Source organism: Schistocerca americana, chromosome 7, assembly GCF_021461395.2.
Source record: "Schistocerca americana isolate TAMUIC-IGC-003095 chromosome 7, iqSchAmer2.1, whole genome shotgun sequence".
Classification (NCBI taxonomy): domain Eukaryota; kingdom Metazoa; phylum Arthropoda; class Insecta; order Orthoptera; family Acrididae; genus Schistocerca; species Schistocerca americana.
In genome coordinates this window covers 93,620,468-93,636,062 of record NC_060125.1, presented here as the reverse complement: position 1 = coordinate 93,636,062, position 15,595 = coordinate 93,620,468, and the positions used below count along the sequence as shown (strand labels likewise).

The 15,595-nt window shown below is 38.7% G+C and overlaps 1 protein-coding gene across 1 annotated transcript in view; it reads right to left on the bottom strand.

Annotated features, from left to right (window-relative positions):
• The window catches only part of LOC124622736 (sodium- and chloride-dependent glycine transporter 2-like), a 467,104-nt gene that overhangs the window by 126,443 nt on the left and 325,066 nt on the right, over positions 1-15,595 (bottom strand). The gene's annotated exons all lie outside the window — the stretch shown is intronic.

Here is a 15,595-nt window from a genome sequence, read left to right as displayed (position 1 = left end):
TGAGACTGAATCAGATGATGCTTATCCTTCCAAATCAAAAATAGACTCCAGAACAAGGGACACCAGGAAGAAGTTCAGAAGCAAAAACTGGTGAAAGCGAACAATGCACATGTAAATAGAAACTTTAGAACAGAGTGTATTGACAAAAAAGGAAAGTTTCATGCAGGTAAAACAATGGAAAATCATCCTCATGAATGTAGATTCAAGAGAACCATAAAACTACCGCAAATGAAGTGGCCAGAGATTTTTTGATGATCACTGGAAATTGGGCAACTTCAGTCACATTGAAAGACCCACAGAGAATTTAAAAAAGGAGACATGATAAAAGATAAAAACTTAGGTGCAGAGTACAGCCTCGGATTCAAGATGGTGGTGCATACAGATGCAGTGGTAAATCGCTTCATAAATAGTGGTAAATTACCATTATTAAATTGCCTGCTATGTGGAAAAAAAGTCATAAAAGTATCAGAATATGTGTAGTGATGCATAAATGGTATCATTCATGTTTTCTTCTGGAAACAAAGCTTAGTAAATATTAGTGTGACTGTCGAACTGAGTGAAATGGTCATGAAGTTGCTCTAGAAATGTGCAATGCTGGAAACACAATAACTATGAGCGAAGAACTGCATAACAACTTAAGAAATGCTAGACAATATGCCAAAATGCTGAAAAGTTTGATTCAGTATGTGGGCATTCCCATAGAGATGCAAAGCTGTGAACAAGAGAGTGTACATATTAGCCCTAAGAAATTCTCCCACCCTGTATTAAATACGAACATTTTTCATGTTCCATTAATGAATAAATATGATGTTCTAAATGAAGACTGTCCAAAACCACAGAAAGAAAATTTCAATGCTGCGGAAAATTGCTCAGAAACAACTATCGACCAAAAATGTGTCAGAGAAAACTCATTACTGCCATGTGCCGTTAAACATAAAAGTTGTGTTATTGCAACATGTGAAAATGTGGAACACAAGACAGAAAAGCAAACAGCAAAGAAAAAAGAAGAAATATACATACACTCCTGGAAATGGAAAAAAGAACACATTGACACCGGTGTGTCAGACCCACCATACTTGCTCCGGACACTGCGAGAGGGCTGTACAAGCAATGATCACACGCACGGCACAGCGGACACACCAGGAACCGCGGTGTTGGCCGTCGAATGGCGCTAGCTGCGCAGCATTTGTGCACCGCCGCCGTCAGTGTCAGCCAGTTTGCCATGGCATACGGAGCTCCATCGCAGTCTTTAACACTGGTAGCATGCCGCAACAGCGTGGACGTGGACCGTATGTGCAGTTGACGGACTTTGAGCGAGGGCGTATAGTGGGCATGCGGGAGGCCGGGTGGACGTACCGCCGAATTGCTCAACACGTGGGGCGTGAGGTCTCCACAGTACATCGATGTTGTCGCCAGTGGTCGGCGGAAGGTGCACGTGCCCGTCGACCTGGGACCGGACCGCAGTGACGCACGGATGCACGCCAAGACCGTAGGATCCTACGCAGTGCCGTAGGGGACCGCACCGCCACTTCCCAGCAAATTAGGGACACTGTTGCTCCTGGGGTATCGGCGAGGACCATTCGCAACCGTCTCCATGAAGCTGAGCTACGGTCCCGCACACCGTTAGGCCGTCTTCCACTCACGCCCCAACATCGTGCAGCCCGCCTCCAGTGGTGTCGCGACAGGCGTGAATGGAGGGACGAATGGAGACGTGTCGTCTTCAGCGATGAGAGTCGCTTCTGCCTTGGTGCCAATGATGGTCGTATGCGTGTTTGGCACCGTGCAGGTGAGCGCCACAATCAGGACTGCATACGACCGAGGCACACAGGGCCAACACCCGGCATCATGGTGTGGGGAGCGATCTCCTACACTGGCCGTACACCACTGGTGATCGTCGAGGGGACACTGAATAGTGCACGGTACATCCAAACCGTCATCGAACCCATCGTTCTACCATTCCTAGACCGGCAAGGGAACTTGCTGTTCCAACAGGACAATGCACGTCCGCATGTATCCCGTGCCACCCAACGTGCTCTAGAAGGTGTAAGTCAACTACCCTGGCCAGCAAGATCTCCGGATCTGTCCCCCATTGAGCATGTTTGGGACTGGATGAAGCGTCGTCTCACGCGGTCTGCACGTCCAGCACGAACGCTGGTCCAACTGAGGCGCCAGGTGGAAATGGCATGGCAAGCCGTTCCACAGGACTACATCCAGCATCTCTACGATCGTCTCCATGGGAGAATAGCAGCCTGCATTGCTGCGAAAGGTGGATATACACTGTACTAGTGCCGACACTGTGCATGCTCTGTTGTCTGTGTCTATGTGCCTGTGGTTCTGTCAGTGTGATCATGTGATGTATCTGACCCCAGGAATGTGTCAATAAAGTTTCCCCTTCCTGGGACAATGAATTCACGGTGTTCTTATTTCAATTTCCAGGAGTGTATTATCAACACGTCATGGTAGGAGACCAGCTATAATCATGTCTAATAATCAGTCAGAATATAAAGTCCCTGAAATTTCAAAGCCTGGAGATCTTTTATGAGAATTGTTAAAGAACTCTGAACCACACAAAAAAAAAAAAAAAAAAAAAAAAAAAAAAAACGGTGTGAACTGAATCATAATTGGAGGAGGAAATGATGTGTACAAAAACCAGAGTAACCTTGCAGTAAAAGCACTGAAAGAATCACTAGGAAAAATTTCACAAGCCAAGGTATTTGTCATAAGCATTCCAGACATGCATGACTTAACTGAAAATTCTTGTGTAAATAAAGAAATCATCACAATAAACAGAAAATTCATGAGTGGATACCCACGAAAAAATTGTGCTACCTGTAACAGGTTTGCAGCCAACAGCAAATGAAAAACAGAATGCACTAACTCTGTATGAGGGAGAAACATCACTGGAAACACCTCATGAACAAGAAATGACATCAGCATCAGCATGTGAAGCATCACTGTCACCATTGGCATTATCAATAGCAGCATTAGAAGATGAAGCAGCTATAGCAGAACCATCAAAAGCTATAAAAACAAGTTTCATCAGGAACAGTAAGTACAGTACCATCAGGAGGAGGGAAGAGAACTGCAGTTGAAGAAGCAGTGTCAAGTGTTCTCGGTAGTCGGAAAGCAGTGGAATGCAGTGAGATGAAGAAGCTCATAAGAAAAGCAGGGTAAATCATATTATAGCTTCTAACAAAACGGTTCTGTCTGAAGGGAATAACAATTTCAAGATTAAAATTTGCTACCTTAACATTCAAGGAACAAAACATAAAGAACGTTTTGTAACTACTTTTGGCCTAGATAATAAATTTGATATTTTTTGTTTGGGTGATCATTGGGCTACTGAGGGTGAACTTACAGTTGTGAAACTTCATAACTACAATATAGCAAGTAGTTACTGTAGAAAATTGCATGGAAGAGGTGGTGTAGCAATATATATTAACCAATCACTCAGTTGCTCCATTAATAGGTGGGATCTAGAGTATTTGTGTGAGAAACAGAATACTGAAGATACTGGTATAGTCATTGATAGTTTTAAATTAGTAATAATATCCTTGTACAGGTCACCTAAGGATATCACCAGTATATTTCTAGAAAAATTGGGCATGCTGTTACATGTATTTAGAGAGCCAAAATGGTTGCATTATGACATTGTAATAGGTGGAGATCTGAATTCAGATTCTGATGTAACAACACACAAATGTAGTGTCATTGAGCTGAAAAATCTTCCAAGACAGTGCAATTTACACTTTATCAAGAAAAGACCCACAAGAGATTAAGCACATCTCGACAACATTTTTGTCAATTTTGAAACTACAGAAGAATCATGTGATGTGACTGTATTTCCATTCTTGGCCCCTGATTCTGTATTCCTAAATTGTAAAACTAGATTCTCTGATGATAAGAGTAATATAGCAAAGCCTGTCCCAAAAGTTCTAATCACCATACCTGTCACAAATGATAAAATTGTCAGGTTTCAGAAGTCCCTTGCAGAAAGAGACTGGTTTGGCCAGTGTTATGGTGATCTACTTTATATCTTATGTAATGATTTTGTCAGCAAAGCTAACATTTGAAAGGTTCTTTAAAGCATTTGTGACTCGATTTAATGACAGCATTCCCATAAATAAATGCAAAATAACTGACAAAGGCTTCAAAAGTAAGCCAAAAATGAACAAACCCCATGACATAGTGAAGAAGTAACAAATCTGAAAAATAAAGTTATTCTGCTGCACAATGTATACAAGTCTGAAGACTGACCATGCCAGATCAGTCTATCTCAAATATAGGAATAAGCATAAAAAGGCCATTGTGTAGGCCAAAAAAGCACACAATTTTAGCAGTATTGAGAATTCCACCAACAAGTGCAATGGCACATGGAAATTAATAAATAGTGTTGCTAAAATGAAAGAAACAGAAAAGTAATATGTCCCCAAAAATTTAATGATTATTTTATTATGAGAATGTAGGAAATTCTATTATCAAACCTGATATTAGTTCATCAGAGATTCTTTAAAAAAATGTTTTGTAAATCACTGGCAAATACATGCATGTCTGCCTTCTCTGAGGTCTCTCCTAGTCTCATCCTAAGGATAGTACAACAGCTAAAACCGTCAGACAGTGCAGGTATATATGACATATGCTGTAACATACTAAAGAAAGTAATGGATTGTACTGTATATCCCTTAACATATTGTATAAACAACTGCTCAGCAGAGGGATATTTTCCTGATGAGCTAAAAGGGACTAGGATAGTTCCAATACATAAAGAAGGAGACACTAACTCACCTTCAAGTTACAGGCCAACTGGAATGTGTAATTTACCAACAATTATATTTTACTTTGTAAATCCAGGCATAATTAGTGAATCACAGTACGGTTTTAGGAAAAATTTGTCAACTCTGTAGTCAAATACATATAACAAGTGTTTGAGGATAAAGACGTTTCTCAAGAGACTTTTTGTGGTCTAAGTAAAGCTTTTGACAGTGAAGAGCACACATCACTTCTGGAAGAAATTGGATTCTATGGCAATGAAGGTAACAGTCTTAAACTATTAAATTGTATCTACAGAACTGTAGGTAAATTGTCTGTGTTGGCAAGGAAATGTCAACAATAGAACAAATTAAGGTAGGTGTCCCCCAAGGATACATATTTGGCCCCTTTTCATTGTGTTGCAAAGACAATGGATCAAGATTCTAACTGGTTTAAAGCAAATGGCTTCTTATTAAAATACAACAAAACACAGCACATGGTTTTTAATGTGAAAGACAAGTTTCCATCAGACAATCATAGTCATGTTAAGTTTTTGAGGGTACATTTAGATGATAAATTATCTTGGGGTCAATATGTAGAATATATTAGTGGTAAGCTGTCGAAAGTAATTTATCTGTTATGTTGACTTATAGATTATATACCCAAAAGGTATGTTAGAACATCATACTTCTCTTTCTTCCAAAGCATACTCACATATGGTATTATTTTATGGGAGAACTCTAATTATGTGCATGCCATCTTAATACTGCAGAAAAAAGCTATTAGGGTAATTACTGGTTCTTCTTATAAAGTTCACCATCAACCATTGTTTTGTGAACAAAAGGTCATGACTGTAATAAACTTGTACATATACCATGTTTTAATTTACACAAACAAAGAAGTTACTGAAGCAAAATGCAAAGAAAATGTATACTGTTACAGTACAAATGGGACAGCCATATCACAGACTGACAAAATCACTGAACAGTTATGAACACATGGGGCACAAATTATTCAATAAGATTCCACAATCTGTACAAGAACTACCTGTACAAGCATTCAAACAAATACTGTATAACTGGCTAATTAACCACCCATTCTATGACATAAATAAATACTTCAAATCTAATATAATACCGTAACACTAGCAACAATCCAGTTGTTTCTTATAAATTATCAATTGTATTGGATAATATGTGTGACATTGTCTATTGGTGTAAGGGCCAAATGACAATATTATTATTATTATTATTTTATTGTCATTTGGCCATTAGTTATTATTATTATTATTATTATTATTTCTTTTCTCAGACATTATGTCTGGTCAAAAATAAAAGTGACGCAGACCTTGATCAAGCGTGACTTCCTTTTAACTGTATGGTATATGTTACATTGCATTTAGGAACTTTCGGGTTATTGAACATGTATCAATAATTACGGATTTCTGTAGTTGTATATATACATTTGGATGTAGCTGTATTGCGTTGATGTACTGGTGGATATTGTGCGGTATGACTCCTGTAGTTGATAGTATAATCGGTATAATGTCAACTTTATCCTGATGCCACATATCCTTGACTTACTCAGCCAGTTGGATGTATTTTTCAATTTTTTCTCCTGTTTTCTTCTGTATATTTGTTGTATTGGGTATGGATATTTCGATTAGTTGTGTTAATTTCTTCTTTTTATTGGTGAGTATGATGTCAGGTTTGTTATGTGGTGTTGTTTTATCTGTTATAATGTTTCTGTTCCAGTATAATTTGTATTCATCATTCTCCAGTACATTTTGTGGTGCATACTTGTATGTGGGAACGTGTTGTTTTATAAGTTTATGTTGTAAGGCAAGCTGTTGATGTATTATTTTTGCTACATTGTCATGTCTTCTGGGGTATTCTGTATTTGCTAGTATTGTACACCCGCTTGTGATGTGATCTACTGTTTCTATTTGTTGTTTGCAAAGTCTGCATTTATCTGTTATGGTATTGGGATCTGTAATAATATGCTTGCTGTAATATCTGGTGTTTATTGTTTGATCCTGTATTGCAATCATGAATCCTTCCATCTCACTGTATATATTGCCTTTTCTTAGCGTCTTGACCTATGTGTGGCTGTGTTAGATGATACAGGTGCTTGCCATGTAGTGTTTTCTTTTTCCAATTTACTTTCTTCATATCTGTTGATGTTATGTGATATAAAGGGTTGTAGAAGTGGTTATGAAATTGCAGTGGTGTAGCCGATGTATTTATATGAGTGATTGCTTTGTGTATTTTGCTAGTTTCTGCTCGTTCTAGAAAGAATTTTCTTAAATTGTCTACCTGTCCATAATGTAGGTTTTTTATGTCGATGAATCCCCTTGCTCCTTCCTTTCTGCTTAATATGAATCTTTCTGTGTCTGAATGTATGTGATGTATTCTATATTTGTGGCATTGTGATCGTGTAAGTGTGTTGAGTGCTTCTAGGTCTGTGTTACTCCATTTCACTACTCCAAATGAGTAGGTCAATATTTGTATAGCATAAGTATTTATAGCTCTTGTCTTGTTTCTTGCTGTGAATTATTATTATTATTATTATTATTATGAGGTGAAAGAGTTTGCAAATAAATTTTTGCTTAACCTTGGATGAGTCTAACAAGAGGACTAACAATGTTGTATTAAAAAAAGTAAAGGACTCACACACTAGTGTTTCACCTAAAGATCAAAAGAGGGAGGAAAGAGCCAGCCAACAAACCCCCACAGGAAACAATTAATTTAGTAAAAGAACACACCAATAGTTTGCTGAATATATGAGTCACTATACCAGAGGAAGGCATCAACCATAAAGTTTCTTTCTTCAAATTTAGTATTAGGAAGCTTACTGAACTGTATAAACAATATGGGATAACAAGACATGCTGACCCTGTAAAAGATTCCATCTGTAGATATACAGAGTGTAACGGGTATAATTGCAGATATTTTTATATGTTGCATCTTGCTTTTTCTCTACAACGAACTGTCTTTCCACAAACACATCACAAATTTTATGACCTGATGTTTTCTGCATGGTTTTAACTGCACTGCTTAGTGGACTATGCCTGTCAGTATAGATTGACTGTTTGGTAGCCATGCATCCACACTTCAATACCTGACCTGCTGCCCCAAGCACTTGGAAGTACTGCCAACCACATGACTTGGAATAGCCATAATTATTAGTCTGTAAATGATGTAATGTTGTTCAGTATACCATCCTCAGTCACCAATAAAAGCATCTGCACCTGTATCTGTTACACTCTGTATGTCTGCAAACTATTTTAATCTCAAGTTCAAAAACCCTCACACTGATATGTGAATAGATTGTGACACACTGGAAAATCTGATGAAGCATGACAATGCAAATTTTAATACACTCAAAGTTCAGAAGGACATTCATCTCAGGACAGTTGAATCTGAAAAGCAGGTAAAAACTGCTATCTATATGAACCTGACCAGGAGACAGTAGTGTCACTTGGTGAGGAATGACTGCTAGTCTTACACATGCACGGCGTGTATAGTATCAGTGAGCATGCTGTCCATATGTAGGATGGGGAAGGTGCACAATCTGTTTTAGTTTGACCCAGGGCAGATTGTGATGGTGCAGATGCTCAGCACAAGCATTTCACATACTGCGCAACTTCTCAGGTGTGCTGTGGTGAGTATCTTCAACATGTGGCGAAACCAAGGTGAAACCACATCCAAACATTGTGGCATTGGTCAGCCACCCCTCACCACAGATGTCGGATGCCACTGGATGGGCAGACTGGTAAAACAGAACAGGTGGCATGCTGTGGCATAACTAACATAAGACTTCAATGCTGGGCTGAGTACAAGTGTATCTAAGCACACAGTGCACCAAACGCTCCAAACGATGGGCCTACACAGCCAACGACTTGTGTATGTCCCAATGTTAACACCACAACATTGTCAACTACAACTGAAATGGGTACATAACCATCAGTACAGAATGTTGGTGCTGCAGTCTGATGAATCCCAATACCTTCTTCATCATGTCAATGGGAGGGCACGAGTCCATCATATTCCAGGAGAACAGCTCCTCGACACCTGTACTGCGGGACGGAGATAAGCTGGTGGTGGCTCCATTATGCTCTGGGGAACTATCAGATGGGTATCCATGGATCCAGTGGAGCTCATGCATGGTACCACAATGGCCAAGCAGTATCAAACAGTGGTTGCAGACCACGTACACCCCTTCATGACAAACACATTTCCTGAGGGCAGTGGCATTTTTCCACAAGATAATGCATAATATCACAAGGCAAAGAGTGTGATGGAGTGGTTCAAGAACACAGTGGTGTGTTCTGACTGATGTACTGGCTCCCCACCTTGCCAGATCTGTACCTAGTCGAACACATCTGAGATGTGATTGAAATTGATGTCAGAGCTCATTGTGTCCCTTCCCGGAATTTATGGGAATTAGGTGACTTGTGTGTGCAGGTGTAGTGCCAACTCCCTCCAGTGACCTACAAAGGTCACATTGCCTCCATGAGATGATACATTGCTGCTGTTATCCACGCCAAAGGTGGACATACCGGCTATTAGGTAGGTAGTCATAACGTTCTGACTGACCAGTGTAATGTTTTGATTTAGAGAAGACTCTTCCAACCCCAGCATTCAACTGTATTGAGGTGTTTTATTGCAGACAGCTGTGGAAATACATTTTTTGTGTCTGCGATTTAAAAACTTCTATGACTACAAAATTCATGTGGCATGACGGTCAAGCTGGGCGAGGCTACCTGGAAATTGGATCGAGCTTACTAAAATGTATGGAGATATTGCCATCTAATGCAGGATGCATACATCATGGAGAGATGGAGAGAGGGGGGGGGGGGGGGAAGAAAATAAACAGATTTCCCGGTTAAAAATACACTTTTTCCATGGGTGAAAGTACACTTTTTCTGTATTAAGTGACATTATAACTTCCCTCAGTACCGTAAAATTTATCAAGCCTTTGAATGGTTAAGATTTTATACACTGGCACAGAACTTCCCAGCACTTTAGAAAACAAAATCTCCCCACAAAAAGTATTACAAATGTACCGTATACATTCGAATTCCACCAAACACAGCATGTTAGTTTTTGAAGCACTGAAAACGAGATTGCCATGCACTTTTGTAAGCCAAACATAGCTCAAGTTATGTGATCTTGCCATGTAATGATAGTAGATATTCAGAGCAATGATATAGTCAGCCAATCAACATCACTGTTAATTAGCACAAGCATACAAATAGAAAAAATTGATGGTTTAAATAAATATACATATTGTAGCTACAAGAAAATATAAGCTTTCACATATAATATTGGTCTTTTTTTTGCATGTGTTACCATTTAAAATGTGTCACACAAATGTGCCATTAAAATTTTAAATAATGACATAAATGTCTGGTCTTCTGGGCTCAAAATTCTTCTTAGTGGCTAGCCCTCAAAGCGTTAAGCTTTAAAAGAGAATCAAATGCTCTATCATTCAATAAACTCAAAGCACATTTGCCTGTGTAACATTATTCATCTTGCGTAAAATTAGATTTACTTTGAAAGTACCACTTTTCAAGTGCCATTCACAATATTTTCCCATGAACTGTTGGGATTTGTCTCTGCTATTGTCAGAGAATGCAGAAAATTGTATTACTGCGCATGTACAGCTATGATGATGATGTAGGAAGCCCTCATGTTCGTACCTAATTTCATAAACCACACTAACATGCATAATTTGGCTGAAATCACACAGCTGTATTTCCAGATTCACAAAGAAGTAGTCCCCAACTTGAAAAGAAGCTTTTCAGTGCAGTTTTCGGATTGCAAATTTCCTTGGAGTACCAGTACTATATTATCTCATGTTTGGTTTTTTATTATGGCATAATGCCACACATGCCAGAAGATAAAAATGGGTACTTGTAATTCAGCAAACAGTTGACACAAGCCAACAGTGTGGAATGAAACACTTCAATTCAAATAAACTGCCTGCCTCTGCAGAAAAGATTAATAAAAGCCAAATTTCTTTAGCAAATTGACAAAAAAGGCTTTACTGCTCTACAAGGCAATTCATGCTTGACTGCAAAAAACCTAGAAATAAAATAAAACCAGAAAACTGAAACTAATAATGTTTTTTAGAGTTCCATAATAATGTATTTTAATTCACTTTCTAGCTCACAGCCACAGATCCATTGTTTTCATTTGTCATGAGAGCTGTAAATGAAGATTAAACAGCAAAATTACTAAACCAAAACAGGGGCCACATGGAGACTAATGCCCTCCCCACTACAAATCAGCCTGCATTTCGTATGCTCGAATCTGGCAGCTTGGCCGCCAAAAAAGTTTTTCCGGATAGCATCTGGCTGCTTATTGCTACTGGTGATACAGCTGACATCCACAAGTAGCCATAAGTGGAAGCAGATACTGCTCATTATCCACTCAACTTCGCATGTGCATGAGCCCACTGGCAACTGCTGAGACAAATCTAATGTAAACTGTTGTGATGTCACACTCATCAGAAGCAGTATGTTGTTATGAAGTATTGCATAGTCTTCGTGCTAAAGCCTTCGACACATTTTGCTGTTGGTAGATGGAGAATCTTGTTCTGGAGTGACTAGGCGCTGCAGGTGGGTCTACGCTGAATTACCCCAGACCTCGCAGGCGTAATCGAAAAGTGGGTGGATGTACATCCTGAAGATGAGGAGTCCATTAGCAATTGACAGGTCAGATCCCTCATTGACGATAGGGTATAAAGCTCCCATTCACTGACTAACTTTAGCTTGGACGTCGACAACTTGCCCTCCCAGGTGAGCTTCTTGTCGAGTAGGACACCGATGTAGCAAACTGAAGGTCTCCATTGCAGTTCAGTTCCATACAGTCGAAGGAGGCGGTGTGGCATGGTACAGCAACGGGTGAAGATGATCACTTGCATCATCTGGGGGATGAAGCAGATGCGCCACTTCGCAGCCCAGTCTTCGAGTGCACGGCAGGCACTCTGGAGACACAGAACTAAGACTTCCCACCAGCGACTGCGGGTGAAAATCATTGTGTCATCTGCATAGATGGCCTTCTCAACCCTCGGTAGTGAGGGGAGGTCAGACATAACTGGTCCTAATACAGAGCGTTGTGGAACTCCTGCGTGGATAGGACAGGCAGCGGAGAGTGCATCATCCACCTTGACAGTGAAGGTGCAACGTTGGAGATACGATGTGATGAGTTTGATGTAGGCCCTGGGAAAACCTGGGGCGCTCAACTGCCAAATGAGGCCTAGATGCCATACACTGTCGAAGGCCTTCATCACATCCAGAAGGACAGCGCCGCAGAACTCCTTGTTGTTGAAGGCGGTGGTGATATATTCCACAGCGCAAAGAATTTGCTGAGTGGTAGAGTGTCTGGCTCTAAATCCAAATTGCTTGAAGGGCAAGATGTATTCCCTGTAGATGATAAGTTGTAGCCAATGGAGCAGAAGCCATTCAAACAATTTATTGACGTATGCCAGGAGACTGATCAGCTGATAGCTTGATGGTTTCTTCCTGTGTGTGCACTGAGTTTTATTGTTGCAAGTGGCGCAACGTAAGTTTTATTTATTTATTTTTTCCTTCATTTATGTCTTATTGCTGCAATATTATTCTGTAGTAGAGGGCTAAAGCAAAATTCTTTGTTAGAGTATCACTTCTTACTGGTCAAAATTACAAAAATTTAACTGAAAACTTAAACAACAAAAAATTCCCATAATTCTAAAAAATGTTTGGGTTTTTCCAAGTTGTCCTGGAACATATACACCTTGTGATTGAAAACAAATTGTTTCATTTACTGATAACTGTGGAGCACAACATAAGAGTGCTGTAATGATTAGGTTTTGGTCTTATGTTGCAGACAAGTCCCAGATTGAGTGTATTGATCGCTGTTTGTTTGCACCAGGTCAATCATTTATGGAGTGTGACCAAGATTTTGCTGTTATTGAAAATGCAAAGAAAACATGTCAAAAGGTCATAAATTTCTAGTAGTTGATATGTAGGGCTCCCTCTTTAACTTGGAAGACTCTTTAGACAAGTACCTTGTACCAAAGGTACCAGGGATACAAAAGATGACACTGTTTTGACTGGAAAATAATGATCCTTTTACTTTACTTTTTAACTCAGTGCACCCATGGTTTTTCCCATAAAAGATCTTAAACTGAAAGCTGAACAATGGAAACTCCAGGTAGGAATATCAACAATGTAGAAAAGACAGATTGCTACTTATAGTAAAGAAGACAGGCACAATTAAAAAACACTACATAAAGAATTGGCCACAGCCTTCATCAGTAAAAGGGAGACACACACCTCATGCATGCCACCAACTCCAGCATCTCAGACTGTCTAATGTTCTAATGACTTAAAGTGTGAGTGTGACTCTGGTTTATTTCACTTTATTCCCCCAAACCACCTTTCACTTGCTTACTATGTCACCTCCATACAAAATAAAACTCTCACTTTCCATATAAATATGTAACTTCCTGTAAGTCTCTCATATGGCCAAATGTCAGAAACAAATTGAGTTAAAAGTTAAAAGAAAGTTGGCTTAGATACCATAACTTTTCTTAACATGAATCAGAAAATAAGTCTTGCCTATAGCAAGCTTACGTCAAGAGTATTTAACAGTTCTTTTTCAACTGTCCTTGTTTTAATAACAAGTCAATGACACGATAAGCACAGAGCTGCATATAAACTCCATGTTTCGTCCTTACACATTCACTAAAACATCAATGGATTGCCTGACAGGTACTTGTTTGCCATTTATCCACAGCGTCTACTTTTTTCCCGTGACTGATTTTAAACCTGCACACACAAACATGTGAGGTGCAGTAGGTATGATTCTACCATTCCACACTCATATCCAGAATATTGTGTGTTTGAGATGGTAGAAGGCTGAGTGGTTCTAGAATTTACACAGAAATTCTCGAATCACTACAGCCGGAATGTCTAAAATTGGCCAGACAACTCCGAAGATTTACTGAACTTGAGCAAAACACCATACTGAATCCTATGAAATTAGCAAAATACAATGATCTTCATAAGCTTCTGGATTTCATGCTCCCCACTCCACAAATTCATCACAAATTTTACAAAGAGATAAAATATGTAGCAAGGCAGGAAAAAAAAAATAAAAAGAGAGAGAGAGAGAGAGAGAGAGAGAGAGAGAGAGAGAGAGAGAGAGAGAGAGATAGATAGAGAGAGAGAGAGAGAGAGAGAGAGAGAGAGAGAGAGAAAGAAAAGCATGACGAAGAAAAATGGTAACAACAAAGAAAAGCTAGGCCATAAGGAACCAGATCAGCTTTGTTTTACTGTTTCTGATGAAAAATAAAATGGTAGGTAGAAAGACGCACATTGTTGTTTATCATGTATTATTAAGTATTTCCTAAAATACATTGATGTCTAACGCCTTTCCATTCTTATATTATTATTATATTAAAATTGTAAGAATGTCCTAAAATGAATTGACAAGCTGACCGTTTCTTGTTTAACTCAACACTTTCACTTAGAGGCCAAAGGAGGTAAGTGCGGCACCTTATCAGAAATGTGCCAATAACAGCAATACCGGCCGTTGAATAATGTTACATTTTTGGAAAGAGATAAATAAAACCATAATGGTGATACAAGTACATAACTGTAGAATGAAAAATTTATTCATAATTAATTAAAACCTGTAAACTTTGATCTCAATTTTCTCAGAATTTAAAGAAGTGTCAGTTACCTCCCTTGGTTTCTCAATGCTTCTAGAAGTAATTTCCTGTGGTTCAACTAAACCTCTTACTTAGCCAGTTGTGACTTTATGTCACTGATCAAAATGATAAAATGGTTTAGCAACTGCTGTTTTTTGGATACCCATAGACAGCACTCACGATGAATTTGGTTCATCAATACATGATACCCATTTGAACACTACAACAACTTAATTGTTACATAGAAAGTGAAAAAATGTCCATTTTGTCATCATTTTTCTTTTTCTGTTAGTGTGTGCACAATACAGCATCACAGAAAGGAGTAATATTTCAGTTTTTTCTGGCAAAGAATTGTGATCCAATTTTGTGTTGAGTACAAACCACATTATTTATTCCCATTAGCCATCTTTTCTGCATGGAATAAAGTGTACCAAATGCAAACAATTTATTGATTTAAGAAATCAGAAGGAGAGATAAATTACTTACCTGAAATAAAAAGGCATAAAAATATTGATTGATACGAACTTAGTAAATACAGTAGATATTTACATTGAACTATGAAATGAAAATATACCAACTCCCCCATTCAAAGAAAACACTGCTTAAAAGCTAAAATATATCAGTATCAGTGATATCCATATAGTTACACAACTACAGCAGGCAACAACCCACTGCCTGGAAAATGTAGTTAAGCACAGAAGATACAAATGCTGTGTTATGAAATGATTAAATGTGAATCAGGAAGGCAACATGATGTAAAAAAAACGTCAAAATTGATGTTCAGATAATCAGTTTGGGTAAAATTCTGTTGTAGGGACCACTTCTTCAAAGCATATAGATTTATGGTGTGATGACACAGTTAAAAACATTATATTCCATAAAACTACAGTTAATTTTTGGGTAGAGTATGGTTTTAAACTATTAAGATAAATAAAATGTATTATAAATAATAAATAAAGCCTTTGAACTTCATTATGAGCTTGACAAATTATGAGCTACGGGCCATGTGGTGCCACACTGGACTTGCCATTCAGTAGGCTGAGCACAGTTCCATGGTGTGCTGGGTCCTTACATTAACTTAAAAGGATTGTAAATTGTGCATATGATTCTATTGCAACAGCATGAGTTATAATATGTGGAAAGT